This window comes from Mercenaria mercenaria, chromosome 8 (assembly GCF_021730395.1).
Source record: "Mercenaria mercenaria strain notata chromosome 8, MADL_Memer_1, whole genome shotgun sequence".
Classification (NCBI taxonomy): Eukaryota; Metazoa; Mollusca; class Bivalvia; order Venerida; family Veneridae; genus Mercenaria; species Mercenaria mercenaria.
In genome coordinates this window covers 1,014,679-1,029,858 of record NC_069368.1, presented here as the reverse complement: position 1 = coordinate 1,029,858, position 15,180 = coordinate 1,014,679, and the positions used below count along the sequence as shown (strand labels likewise).

General features: G+C 33.9%; 1 protein-coding gene across 2 annotated transcripts in view; it reads right to left on the bottom strand.

Annotated features, from left to right (window-relative positions):
* Window positions 1–15,180, bottom strand: part of LOC123523219 (uncharacterized) — a 92,978-nt gene that overhangs the window by 34,364 nt on the left and 43,434 nt on the right. The gene's annotated exons all lie outside the window — the stretch shown is intronic.

The window sequence follows — 15,180 nt, the reverse complement described above, 5'->3', positions numbered from 1 at the left end:
GTAATTTTACAACAACAACAACCACATAATATGGGACAAACCACAGAGTTGTTTTTTCATCAGTACATCATTCATTGAAAGAAAGGTGAACAAAGGGGGGCCGACAAACGCTGTGTAACATATTGCGGTGCTAAATGGGGTGCATTAACATCGCAATGTTGGTTTAGAAAAATCAAATAAAACCAAACTGTAATACATCTTCCTTCAACATGTGTTAGCTGTCACATTTCTATACATTCATTAAACATTTGCTCAAGTTAGCAACCTACTTATTTAAATAAATAGGAAATTGAATGGACAGCAAATACCACAGACTTTCAAACGAAATCAAATAGTAAAGAATTATGCTATGTAAAAGGGCAAATGTTTTTGAAATCACTTAGATATAAAGCGACGTTTTGGAAGGCTTTTATTAACCTAAATACAACTGCTCTATCAAGATATGTTATTTACATTATACATACATATTTACATAATCGATTATTTATCAGAAGTAATATGAACTTATTGATCGGCAAGCCATCAATAAGTTATTTAATACATAACATCAGAAGTATTATCTTCACTGATGTTTTATCAGTTGCAATAAGTTTATTATTACATGACATCAAAAACTGATTTTTCAAAATTTTATTTTTTAAGCATTAGAATAGTTAAAATGTAGTGAAGTTCAGACTGGTCATATAGCACAAATTATGGACCAGAGATTTAAATGATAACATGGATTATTCAACTAATGTAGAGGATACACGGTAATCCATCCGTACGTTGTGTAAAAATTCTCAGAGGTTTGTCCGTATTATATTATATATCATATATCCGAATTATACATTCTAACATGGCTTAGTTTGATTGCCAGTAAAACAAAGAAGAAAGTCAAGCTCTGTATATTCTGTAACAAATAACGGTTGACGCGCGGACCCGTAAGAAGGCATTATGACGTCAATTATGACGTCCAATTGCCGCATGACGTCCGGTTCATTTCTAACAGGATAAAAAAACATCAGAACAATCAAGGCCTTCCAGTGGTTTATCGTCTAAGTTATAGATAGAGTTTATGAAGTGAATTCTTCGTGAAAAAGAAACCGATATGGAGGGAAACAGAGCGTAGCGGAGTGACCGACCGAGGTTTCTTTTTCTCGAAGAATTCTCTTCATGGACTCTATCTGACATAGTGTGAAATCTACGTTTGACCAATCAGAATTGTAGTATCAGTCGCGTCGAGGCTCTTCAGCGTGTAGAGCTGTTCTTCGAAAATTATTGCTACAGTCACATTGGTCTTCATGGATAAGAAGCCACATATTTTGAAAAATAACTTACTCTGATTGGTCAAAAAAGTAGGTTGCACACTATTTTACTACGGTTCATCGTTCAGATGCACAGTTATTTAAACACTCGGGCTGACTGAGCCCTCGTGGTTCAATTCGTGCGCATATGAACTCTGAACCGTAATAAATTAGACGACAAACTACTGAAAGGCCTTGATCATTTGTTAAATGAAACGTGGCGTCACGCTAACTGGCTAGAAAGGTGTTGATACGATCTGTGTAAAATATCTATCTAGACGATGACATTTGACATCTTTATATAGCAGAGAACATTTACAGCTGATACCATAAGTTTATTGCATTTACATGCCGTATCAGCCAGCTATGCTAATTTCTTATAAATTCTTTTTTAATGATTTGATGATATCGCATATAATACTGACATTAAGTTTCTAATAATAAGATAACACCGTATCTCTCTTAAACCCTTCAAAAAAGCTGATGAGTTAATTTCATATAATGTATTTTTATCCCCCTTTAGTTACTAGATAAAAAAAGAATGTTTGAAATTTTTTGTTTATGGAAGCTACTGTCATAAATGGAAATGTGCCTGATATAAGTTATTAATGTGACTTTAAATAATTCTTCATTGACTTGATTTCGCTGGAGATACGTTCATTTAGTTGTAATTAATTCGTCTCCGTTGAAAAATCTTTATATTTGCGATAAACCTATATGGCCCGTGTGTTCATAGTTTCTAACTCAAGTGGATTGCAGAATAATCCAGAGTTCGCAGCGCATGATTTGTATAATTATAGAGTTTATTTGTTTATTTATGTCTCATTCATTTACAAACATATAAAATTACATACAGACTAAAACAATTGTAAATGACCGTTCTAAACAGAACTATAAGAGACAATATACATACACACATTTAAAAACATACCATATAACTTATAAATTCATATTAACTTAATTAAGAATTAAAATATAAAATCATGTGTACTATATTCAATATCATTTATGAATAAAATTCATCTGGTATGACACTAAATAAAAGTTGACAATGACCAAGTAACTACATGAATACATCTATGGATGTTGTATGACTACCCGAATGCATGAAAGTTGAGTAACTGACCGAGTGAGTACATGAATGTACGGATGTTGAGGTAAGTAGCCGAGTGGGTACATAAATACATATGAAGATGATGAGTAGATGACCAAATGAGTACATGAGTGTAAGGATGTTGAGTGAGTACATGAATGCACAAATGCTGAGTAGCTAATCAAGTGAGTACATGAAAGTACAGATGTCGAGTGAGTACATGAACGCACATATGCTGAGTAACTGACCAAGTGAGTACATAAATGTACGGATGTTTAGGTAGGTGACGAGTGGGTACATGAGTACATGTCCAGATATTGAGTGGGTGACCGAATGACTACACGAGTGTGTGGATGTTGAGTGAGTACGTGAATGCACTAATGTTGAGTACCTGACCAAGTAAATACATGAATGTACAGATGCTGAATGAGTGCCAGAGTGGGTACATAAATATATGTACGGATGTTGAGTAAGTGTGTGTATGTGTGTGTGTATCCGGGTTTAAACGTCTTGTTCAACAATTTTAAGTGACTAAAAGAGTACATGAGTGTACGGATGTTAAGTGACCAAGCGAGAACACGAGTGTACCGATGTAGAGTAAATAACCGAGTAAGTATATAATACCTGTATTAATGTTGAGTAAGTGACCGCCTGATTATATTTTATATTTATTCATTTCTATAGTATCATCTATGCAAATAACTTCTAATAGAATATAGCATTGTGCATATCCGTTCTTAAGATACAATAAAAGGTCATTGTGTCATTCCTTTCTAGTACACTATAATTACTTTTGTTAAGTATTTACAGACTAACACTTAAGAACATAATAACAATGTTAATCTTACAGAGAGTAATTGTTACATATTCTGAAGAAAACAGCAAATACTGTCTCTTAAAAACCAGTTAAAACAAGGAGTGTAAGACCGGATCATGAAAATCTGAGCAAAGGCTGTTATAATTATTAAATATATAGCTTAAAACACTTATCATCTCATATCAAATATGAGAAGATCTGATTAACATTGTTTTTATGCATTTACCTAAGATATTTTCTAACCTTTAAAAAATATTATATTACATAAAATACACAAGACATCATTTATATATAAATTCATTCCTTCTTCTCAGAATAAAAAAGCAGGTTTTGGCCGTAAAATATGTCATTTCACTACTGGTAAAAATAAATATGAACTGATCATTTTCTGACATATCCAAAAAATTCTCATTTATATCTTTAGCTTTTCTATACAAATTATCTCGAATCTCATTATATAACTCGCATTTCATAATAACATGTTTTTCATTTTCTATTTGATCCTTACAGAAGGGACATAATCTTTCATTAACCGGTAATCTTTCATACCTTCCGGTCTCAATACGTAACGGTGCCACACCACACCTAAATTTAGCTAAAGCAGATCTATGTAATGGGGACAGTATAGTTTTACAATAATTTTCTGGTTCATATTCTGCTTTAAACAATTTATAGGTCCTTAATTTATTGCCTCCTCGTTTACTAACTCCGGTAGGTGAATTAACAATATTTTTCAATTTTCTTATAAAATTATTCATACCAGCTTTTGTTATTCTACCAAAAAATTCATTTTTTGACATTGGCAGTATAATGTTAAATAAGTCTTCACATTCTATTGACCTTAAATTTTGTCTAACTCTATAGCACCAATTCCTACATCTGTTTTCACTTTGGCCGTAACAATAGAGAAATACAACATGATTTATTCTTTCTCTAGGCATCTTACACAATCTAAACCAGTAATTGGACACTACATCCATTAGAGTACATGTTAAATATAAGAACAGAGAATGATTGGCAAAGTAAAGACTGTTACCAGTCTAACACGATGTAAAAACCTTGCTTCCTATTTTTGCTGTGACATATGTTAACATTAAAGAATCCAATATTAAATCAAGTAAAGCAACATGAAAGCAATCAACTGAAATAAAACTATAAAACATATGAAATACTTCACTGTTCAGAAGTTTGCATTGCGTATTACAGTACATGTAGCCTGGGAAGCCGTTGATAATATCCGTGCTTTGCTAGAATCAATCATACCTAATATCTATGCATTAGAGATCCCACTTAATTTGCGCTAATTAATGTTAATTGGCATTCATCGAGTTTCTGATTTGTAGGTAGAAAAAAAAGAAGTTGTCTGACTGATTCCAAGGCTACAGTACATGTAATGAGGCAAAGTATCTGTAAAGCATCTTTTACATTCATAAAAATACCCCTTCGAATAATAAATGGTATTGCCCAAATTGAATGATTGACCAGTCCATTTTCGAAAGTTAGCAGGGTAAAGGTTAAATGAATATACTTGTGTTTCTTAAGCTGTCAAAGTGTACGTTTTGTTACTTAACAGATAATGAAGTCGGAAACAGCAAAATACGGATAATTCTCACCAACTTAAACAAGAAAAATAGAAAAGAATTTGAAAGCTGTGAAAAGAGAAAGAACATTGGTAATTTGTTACAACTTTGCAATTGGAATAATAAACGCAGACGGCCAATTTTGTGAAATATATCAACCAGTAACTAGCACTTGGCCTCTGCTAATGCTGGCATAGAACAGCGCAAAGTATTCATTCTGAAAAGGCGGCAAGTATGGCATTCGCTTAATTCGGGCTCAACCGTAAATTATTGGAATTACCGCAGGCAGGTAATTATACTATGACATAATTATGTAACTACAGGAAATAGCTATTCATTGGCAAGTTATTAGCGACCAAAAATGCTCTGCAGCAAAGTCAAGTAATTAATGCGTGTGTGAATGTTATTTTGAACTGTGAGAGTTTGACTATCGAATTCAATGCACATCCGAGTATACGGAAAGTTTCACACACTGATAAAAAGTTATCCTTAACGACGCGTACATGTCCACTAACAGTTCTGTTTAAAGAATAACGTAGCTAGTGATGTGAAAGGATGCAACTAGAGATATCCATGCACCAAATAGATCTGTCAGTCACATTGACTGAAAACTGAGTAAAAATTTTATGTACGAAAGGAGGAAATCTGTTTCTTAAGTATACAGGTTTTAGCCCATTGCATGACTAATCATCCGACAAAACATAACGTTTGTTAAATTAAAACCAGGAAAGGTCAGTTCAGATGTAAGCAAAAATTTCAATTTTTGTTGCACAGTTTTTATTTATTGGCTTGAAAACAATTACACAATTTTATGTGCAAATATGTTTTTTTCCAGACCTTTATACCTCTATTTACTGACCGTTTCTTCTAAACGTTTCTCAGTGAAATATTGATGTTAGATATCATATAATTTTTCACATAAAACAAAAAAAAAAACCACAAAATTTATCCCTGGAGTTGAAATATCTAGCCTACTTATTTGCCCTAAGTTTTATTAGATAATTATGATATAAAAGGAACTCGAACGGATATGAACAAATAAATGACCTTATAAATTTTGTGCGAACAAACACTGCTTTAATTTACTGCTATGAAGTAGCGTTTTATCTTAAAGTGAAAAATTAAATAGGAACAAGTTCGTCAATCATATATGAGCCGCGCCATGAGAAAACCAACATAGTGACTTTGCGACCGGCATGGATCCAGGCCAGCCTGCGAATCCGCGCAGTCTGGTCAGGATCCATGCTGTTCGCTTTCAAAGCCTATTGCAGTTAGAGAATCAGTTAGCGAACAGCATGGATCCTGACCAGACTGCGCGGGTGCTGGATCCATGTTGGTTTTCTCATGGCACGGCTCAGTATTATCATCCTTCAAATGCATGGAGAAGAAAATCACATATATAAACTTGAACAGTTAATTTTAATATGTAATATATTTAAAACCAGATTAAAACGTTTTATCATTAATGAACCACTGTAGAAAAAAAAACAGTAATGGATTCAAATAAAGAGGTAAGTCGTGATGAGGCCGGGCCTCAAAACTTAGAACAAGACTGGTAGCACTTTCAGTTTTTTTTGTTTCTTTGTGCCGTTTTTCAACAGTATTTCAGTTATGTAACGGCGGGCTGTTAACCTAACCAGTGTTCCTGGATTCTATACCAGTACATACTTGTTCTCCGCAAGTAACTGCCAACTTCCCCAATGAATCAGATGCGGAGGACGAATGATGTCAGACACGATATCTTTTATCAAATCGTCACGGAAGAACACGCGCCCAGCCCGGGGATCCAACACGCGGCCCCGAGATCCATAGATCTGCGCTCTCTCTATTGAGCTAAGCTGGCGGGCTTAGCACTTTCAGGGCATCAATAAACATGTATATCTTCTAAGTACTTTAAGTATATTGAATTCCCCCCGTGTTTATAAATCGTCTGTACAAGACATAAAGGCTCAACAAACGTTTATTGCATTTCACATATGTCAGTAATACCCACACTTCAGTGGAACCAATAATTATGCATACATCCTAAAAAAAACAGGTGCACTTATGATGTATGGTTATTGTTTCGGGTCTAAATATAAGCCAGTACAACTGGTAATGGTGTCTGACCACGTCTGCGAGTGCTATCCATTTTTTCAGACAACCTTATCATAGCCATTTGAAGTCAGCTGAACTAACATTAATATTTTTATCAATACATGTACTTATTCATTTTCAAGACGTACCTAATCATGGTCTGAAATATGCATGTGTAAGTCAATTAAAATATTTATGATACCATTTTCTATTGTATAGCAACTTAAATGCTGTTGTACTAAATTCAAAATCGCTACAATTTCTATAGATTTCTGACTTGTAGATATTACATGCATTTCTGTTTAATCATAATCTAAAAGGAAAAATGTTTTGACCTTCTTATGAAATGTGCAGTTTTGAATATACTGCAAACCTATATTAATACACATCTTTAATAACACAAATACCAAAACTAACATGCGAAAAGATTGGACATTTGGATACATGCCGTTTTTGCTGCAAGAGTACAATAGATTTCCCTGTGTAAACTGCGTTTAAAAACCTTTAACTTTACAAGATCTAAAACATTCTTTTCCGTTTGTCTTTCTCTAACCACTACACCTATCTTACAGATTTAGCCTAATCCAATCCTCCAATAAAAAATGGCACACTCTGGATTCCATACATATAAATGGAATTTTGATTGCTCTTCTTTAAACAGATTCCAATCTTAAGGACATAAATATTTACTTTGTTATGCAATATTGTAGTCCGTATTTGATTTCAAATATTTACAATGCTCTCCACGCGCAGTTAATTTCCTCCGCGCTCGGGAACAAGTGCTAGTTGAATTGATAAGCAAACATAACTTGCCACAAAAAGACAAAATTTCAAACAATATAGTGAGTATTAAGGAATGCAAGTTTAGTTACAGCTTTTAGAGTCAATATTTATTCATTTAGGACAAAAGTAAAATATCAGTCTTACGCATGCGCAGTCAATGAATGTTTCGGCTAAAACGACGAAACCCGCTGTATCAAACACACTCGAGCTACTGTGCAAAGTATAGTGGCATTACATTTACGTAAATGTAATGACGTAACGCTATATTTTGCACAGAAAGCACCTCTTCTTACTTAAATATAGGACACTGGAGTTCCAACTTTCTATCACCAGTCTTTTATATGTTTCTATCACCAGTCTTTTATATGTAAGTTAGTACTTAGTAGATGAACGATCGTATTATCGTTTGGATTAGGATATGTGTCCCAAGGTGAGACGGGTATGAACACTATTAAACATTATCAAGAAAGAAGATGAAATGTAAGATAAATGAAAAAGAGAGATTTTATATTTTACTTTTCCTTTAGGAAGTGAGGGGGTTCAGAAACATTTTGAATTACATATGACACAAACGTTTAGGCCCTTTAAGCATATGGCCATATCTCTGGTCTAACTAAATCAAATCAAAAACAAAACACCAGATGCATAACATTCTGAATAACAATCCTATAAAAGGTCATGGCTCTAGGTCAAATACTTTTTGAGTTATGCACGACACAAATTCCGACGGATGGACGGACAGATATCATGAAGCACGGACAGACGTAAATCTATGTGCCCCAACCCAACACTTCTCACTTAAAAGATTGGGGAACACAAGAAAGTTGATTTCAGGTGCTTTATTGTCTGATTCTGTCTAGGTTTTTGTTATTATAATGGGAAGAACAGACGCATTAGTATCCGAAGTAACCACAGAATACAACTCTGCGAATCAGTGAGGAAAAACCTGAAACTAATGTCGTATTTATTCAATGGACTATATCGATTAATAAGATTTATTCGTAGGGCATTAATCAGTCTGGTGACTATAACGATACCCAGTGGTATATTCAGTAAGCACGTTATACATTACCCGCGATTTGGAAAGTTTATAGTGAGACAGAAATTGATTTATCGGTTGATGCTTGCGATCCCTATAGATAAGATATAGATTGGCACCCAGTGACATTGGTTTTCAATAGATTAATCAGATCATAAGATATATAGTACACTTTGATGTGAATTTAATGTACAATGTATACAGTAAAGAAAAACGATTTTCGATACTGGTGTTAGACCTCAGCCATTTTTAACAACACTCCACCAACTTTCCGCCCACCTCCAAAACCAAAACAACACCTTCCAACCTAAGGCAGATTTGCTCGCAATTTTCAAAAATTATTTTTGCATTTCATTTTACGTGTTTTTTGCGATGAACTGTGACATCTTAATAAAAACATGACAAGAAAACTTTATTCTCACAGCTAAGCCTACGTCACAGCATGGTCAAGTTATGCAAAATGTGATCATTTGGTTTTTCATAAAATACTGATCTTGGTTTATTAATGTAGGAACATTTGCAAAATCTGTCAAAATGTGATTTATGAACTCACTGCGAACAACCAAAACCTTAGCCGTACATCCGTAGCATTGGAATGCAAATATATAAAAAAAGGCACACTCCGTCTAAGATTCTAGTGTATGAGCCCATTCATGCTGTATACAATTCCCGTAGGTTACTAGGGTCATAAAATGGCAGTATGTCCTTAATCGTCAGTTTCACACAGAAGTCAACCAAAACAGGCCGAGCATCGGTATCGCGATTTTAGTACAGATTTCACTTGTTAATTACTGTTGATTGATGCCTTGCCGCTAGGAATTTGTAAACAATGCAAATGATTCTTTCCTGGGGATAATAATGTATCATTATGTACGTGATATAATTATGCCAGACAGGTTTTACACATACTTGTTACCGTGTCAGATATCTACGTGTTGTGGGTTCAAGGAATTTCCCTCGACAGGATCTTGGCTGTTAAATAAAGGGTATATTTATATGATTAATGTACGAAAGACAGCGCCAAACAAAATATACAGTTAAATGACAGAACCAGTGAAGTAATGTTAGTCTTTCAATTTCAATGAAGCAGCACAGTAATGGCAGGCTCGGTAGAGTATATATATCCGTAACAGTATTATGTCATAGGTTAGGTAATGACGACACAAGTTACGTAACATGGCAAATTTCTGACGAGCAACTATACAACAGAAGCTCATATGGCCATTTTGTTAGCCACAGACGGACACCTACCTACCAAACTTAACAAAAAGGATCAACTTGATGATTTCCTAGCATGAAAACGTTCTATATCTGCTGGGTTTTAAACCCACAACGGTAGGGGTCAAGTGTTTCTAAGCAAATCACCTAAACCGTTCAACGTATTCCGGGGAGGCCCCAGTGATAAAATGCTTCTAAGTTAAGATTCCTTTTTATAAAACCCCTCTTTTTTTAACAACCCAATAATCAGTGTGATTTCAATTTAAAGAAATACGTGATTTTTGTTTTGTTATGCTATTTTCAGCACTATTTAAGTTACGCAACGACGCTCGTTTTCTTTAAATAACACAATACTGCAGTTTTCTGCAAATAATTGACATTCAAAACTATTGCCTGACAAATCGTTACAGAGAACATCGTTGCCTAAGCCGGGGATCGATTTCTCCATGTCTTGAAAGGGTCACAAGTTTGCTTAATAATAATTTCCTGAACACTTCGCCATAGCCTGTTTCATAACCGGAAGTTGCCGATTACCCTATGGAGAATCACGTTTTACTGCGAATGATCAGAACATATCGCTGTGCTAGAATGGCGTCAAAAGCTGTTAAGTTCTTTAAAACCAAAGCATGACGGCGTCAGTGTTAGTAGTGGTAACAGAACCGTGAAGATACTCGGCAATGTCCGTGAGATTACGCCATCTTGTTAAGTGATTCGGCATCCTTCGGACGTAATGTAGCTCAATGAGAACATTGCTTTCTGTAGAAAACCGGAGACTCCCGAAGCCTCACTAGAAAAAAAGGTAACTTGCTTTATATATATTACCCTGAATGAAGTATAATATAAACACTAGGTTTTACAAAAAAAAACACATTGATATTGTACTGCCTTATACATCTAAACCATACGCTAAAATTAGTACATTAACATCCTAAAATTTAGTTTGTATTCAGACCCTATGATTTTAGTTACATGTATTCATTTATCAATAAGTCCCTTTATCAAGTCTCTTTACTCAATTTGATCAAAAATGAAAAAAGTAACAAAAGATAATCTAAATAATGGCTAGACTACTTTGAATTACAAAGTAACTTTATACACTTTATACGGACAAAAATGAAATTGCAGATGTCGCATTTGAACCGCATTTCTAACTAGAGTTGAGAATAGTCAAGAAAATCAATTTAACTGAAAGCGTAGCCAGGGATGAAATAAGAGAAAGACATTTTTATTGTTAAAACGACATGCTCAACTGAAACTCATTAAACTGACTTGAGTCACACATTTCATCGATTGATTCCGATTAATCAGATTGCAAATTGCCCATATTCTGCTATGGAATATAAATTGACTCATCCTCGACATATACTGACTCGTATTTCCAGAAGACAGAATTGTACTTTACAGCTGAATAACAAGCAAGGTCGTACAGCAGTAATTAATCACTCGTTTCATTGAAATTAGAACTTCTGCCGAACCTGACTGTATGGATCAAATTTAGGAAATGAATAAATTTTGGTCTTTGTTAACAAGTGATTTCTCGCAAAAAGAGTGGGTTTTTGTACATTTTGTTAGAAAACGGCGTTTAAAATGTTGAACTTTCTTGATAGGTTATCTTGTCATATCTGTTTTATTCGGAGATTGCCACTACTATTTCTTATACCAATTGCATAAGCACCGTTTTCATAATATACACGTGCAATGCTGCTTTGGCACCCGGTGCGCAAACTTCATCCTCTACCAGTACAGTCACTGGGAAAGATATAGAGAAAACACCAGGAAGCGGAAGAAGGACATTTTAGATACAGCTGATGTCCGGCTACTTAACCTGGCAATTTTTAAGTAACCAGACACCTCACTGGCGTGCCTGGTGTAAATACACTATTTTCTGCCCTGCAGAAACACAGTATTAATATTTGTATTTCTGTCATACACATTATTATGTAATATATTTATTATGACTCATGTTCATCACAGTTTAATACAAAGATTTTAATTGTCTAAATTCAGTTTACATACCGACCCCATCACCCCCCTCCCCCGCCCTCCTTTAAAAATGAAACAGAAATTTTAAATATATAACATAACTGGACGATGCGCAAACTTATAAATTTTACATATGTTTATCATAATTTCACTCTCGCGCTCTATCATATATAGAACTTGCAAAAGAATTTTACAGATATCCCAAGCTTCTATCGGCTAACATTATATTTCATCTTTTCATGTCTACAAATACGCACTTTTTCATATATGCAATTATATATTTAGCTTTAAAGCAAGTCGTGGTAACTTTTATATTTAACTGTTGAATGTTAGTTAACAACCATCTCCGAAAATTCAATATTACGAATGTATTCTTTTACTAGCTTACCTTCATTTTCCTGACTACCTGTACATACCGACAAAGACAAAAATGAAAATAATATTATCAAATCCATATTTAGATATCTCCTCCTGAAACTTAATTGAAGTAAACAGTTCTGAAAATCCTTGCGTCTATTGAAAGTAAGCACTGTTACTAATTAAATGTATACTTAAATTAACTCAAATATTAAAAAGCTTTAATCACTTTCATCATATCGTTTTACAACTGGCAAGATGAATTGCTAAACGTGCATCGCGCAATGAGCAGATACGCGTTAACTCTTTTGATCGGGTTCAGCGACTGAACAATTAGTCATAAAAACAAGTAAAAAAAAATTAAGTCTGATCAATATTGATGCGATTTCTATCACAGACGAGCAGATCGATTTCATCTCCCAATCACTTCTATATGACTTATAGTCATGCTATTTGATGAGCTAGTCTCTATTAATTGTTAAGTGGTGGTTACTAATGTAAAAATGTTGTGACAGTCATCAATTATTTCAGTCTTTCTTTCTTCTAGCTTTCAGGTTATCGAAACTTGATACTGAGGTAAATTTTAGAAATATTATGCAAAAGTAAAACACGATTTTTTGTTTCAAGTTTTAATATTGTGGTGTATTTTGGTGGCATTTCAGATCAGCAAAACGACAATTTCTGGAGACTGTCACTACAATATTAGGTATTATGAATTTGAGGTAACAGATACTCACATAAAACAAGCTATTCCTTTTTCTTGATATAAACTATACAATCACAAATAAAAGTACAAAAATGTATTTCGAAAACAATTAGAAAAGGAAACAAATGAGCGTGCTACAAACGTTTCATTATAAGCAACTGAAGAACCAAAGAAAATGTCTAAGATTGTTTAAACAGACTTGAGTGACGTGAAATTAAAATGAAATATATGTTCATATAGTAGTTTATTGATAAAGTTTTTTAATATTTCATATTGTTTTGTTTATCTGTTGTAATACATGTTTGTTCATGTTGCTCACGTGAAACGCGTGCTGTATAAATGCAATACTTAATAATAATAATAATAATAACTATACACATTACTAAGAATTGTATTAAAAAAACAATATAACATCTTGACCCAAACAATCGGTCATTTTCACTACACTGCACCCTTACCACAACAACGCTCAGTTGACATGACTTTTTATTAAAGGTCCATTACTAAGGGAAAGTGAGTTGCCAATTTTTTTCATAGCCAGTGCATAGACTTGTGCAAGACACTAAATAATGAAGATTGGCAGGTCAAAATTTACAGAAGGTCTTTGGAACTCAAAGAAATTTATGTGTATTATGTTGAAATTTTAATGAATCGACAGAATGACCCCCCAGGTCTTTTTAACTTTCTTCATACTTCATAGAAAAATAATTGTACATACACTGCGATTTATTTCGAATTTCTACATACCAACTTTCATTTTCCAATAAAACGAAATAGTTTCTGTGCTTTTTAAAAGAAATTAAAATGTTCACTTTCCTTAGTATTGGACCTTTAAGTGGCTATGGCGTTAACAGGTTAGGAAAACAATATCATGTGTTTCTATTATATCAGTGTAATGAATCCACAATGCGGCTCACATTCAATGTTGTTTTGTTCCCCGCAGGCATACTATTAACATACTGAGAAAATGTGGTTTTATTCAATTGTTATATCTTTTTCTTCTTTGTGCTTGTTTTACAGAATTACTAACTTATATTTAATGTTAATGTTGTTTTGTCTTTACCTATTATTTGTCTGTTATTACTATTACACACCGGTATTTCACTGAGCAATACAAATGCTATTTTCTTCTGTTAAAACGTGGACGCAACGGCGATATGGTTTAACCTTTCTGCAACACTGGGACCTCCTGTTATGATAAGAATTTTCATCACAGAATTGTAGAATATGCGAAAATACAGCAGTTGAAAGAGTCCTTAGACGACCACTGTCCTATCTTCTCTCGGGTGTACATTGTTAAAACAGCTCCCTGGTCGAAACACAAAGAAGATATATAATTAGAAACGCTTCACAAGGTTTGGCTTTTGTAATGTTCCTGCTGCATATGAACCAACCGCACTAATAAGAAATATAAAATAAAACTGGTGAAAAGAGAGAAAATATATCAAAGTATGATTGACAGAACAGCTGGTATGCGAAAATTATTACGGTGTTTTGTCTAAAAGAGCTTCATAATTAAGGGTTTTCAAAAATCTGCATTTTTCACGCAAGTATCTGTCATAAACAACCTTCTTAACAACACAGAAACTGGTAGTCGCAAGTGCTTGATTGACATTCATTATGCAAAAAATTCCCGACAGAAGAAGAACCTCTTCATCCTAATAAATCAGAAACACGTTACGCTGATTGCCATAATGGAATATATTCAAAGAAAACGAAAGTGCTAATTTTCATTGTGACACATTCTGCTTCAATTCAAATCTCAAGGAAATGAAATTATTTTTTCCTACTTCTTGTTTCTTTATTCATATTATAATCTCAAACACCAAATTTCTGACGTCCGACAGCGATTAGTACTACAAAGTGATATTTTTGTTGTTGTTGTTTTTTTTTTTTTTGTTTTTTGTTTTTTTTTTTGTTTATTAAAAACTGAAATCTTCTTGCATACGCTTGTTAGAATTGTATTTTGTAAAAGCGTCACTTTATTTGTTATTTCTTAAAGGCAGATTCATTTTAAAATAACCTTTATTTAATTTTATTAACCCAATGGTGAACATTTAAAAAAAAACGTACCGACAATTTTATCATAGAAGTCCACGGGCTCAATACACCCGCGTATCTAAGCTCTTACCTCTAATCAAATTACACCTAACATATTTAGAAATGTCTCGTGTCTTTGTTCTCTGGACTATCTTTAGCTCTGTTCCGGTGGATCTGGATCAGTACTCAGTCCGGTAACCAT